Below are 1030 nucleotides of genomic sequence, written 5' to 3'. Positions count from 1 at the left end.
CCATACTGCTGTCTGCTGAAGTTACTGATCTAACGGAGCTTTAAACATAATTCGCTTCACTTCTCAACCCAAAATAGTCGCATGCGAAAAAGGGCAAACTTCTGCGACATTTTGTTCTTTTCAGGTTTAATAGATGGCCAGACTGCAGATGCATCTCGAAACCTTTGTATTATGTATGGGGTGAGCGCATCGTGCTAAAATACGTCAGAGAAGTATTTTCTACATTATCTGTCTTGTGGAAGTGGCATTTTAATCTTCATAAAACCTTATTTGACAGCTTTAACTCAGAACAAGTTTACTACATGCATGTAATCAATAAATTGCATGTGTATTGTCAGACTGTTATAGATAACATCAGAGAATTCGCATATATCGTTGATGATTAATTTCTCTCTCGTGTTAATTAATGTTTTAACAACACTAAAAGAAACCGTACGAGAAGTGTTTACGGTATTATAAGAAATGAAATAAAAGTACCCACGATAACCTTATGACGAAAGTCTGTTTCAATAAAACTGAGTATCTGTACACAAGCGTGCCTCTATCGGCACGAATTAGTAGAACACTACTCACTTAGATTTCGATTGGGTCTGTGTTTAATTAGTATGCTGTGTCATACTCAAGTGTTATGCAAATGTGGCATTTCATAAATAAAGTTATGTATTCCTAGAAACCCAAAATTTGTTTGTCAGCACTGGAAAGAGGCGTTACCTGTTGTGCAGCGTTGTAAGTTTTTCACCATTGCACTATGAGCCGAAAGTATTTTCTTGCGATTTCCTTACCGATGTTAGATCTGACTGCTTGTAGCTTCTTCACAGAAGGGATAAAAACGTTGTAGTCAGCGAGACTGGAACCTCAAACCAGCAGAACGCTTTTTTACAGGTCAGCACATAATCACAGAGCCAACGAAGAGGCATGTGATTTGGTGTCCTCTTAAGTGACGAATAATGCCTAGAACTCGTAAACACCTGTGTAAGGGACGAGATTAGTTCGATTTCCACGTGCAACGACTTTCCTGGGCTGAAAATCG

This window comes from Schistocerca cancellata, chromosome 5 (genome assembly GCF_023864275.1).
Source record: "Schistocerca cancellata isolate TAMUIC-IGC-003103 chromosome 5, iqSchCanc2.1, whole genome shotgun sequence".
Taxonomy (NCBI): domain Eukaryota; kingdom Metazoa; phylum Arthropoda; class Insecta; order Orthoptera; family Acrididae; genus Schistocerca; species Schistocerca cancellata.
This window is presented reverse-complemented; position numbering follows the sequence as displayed.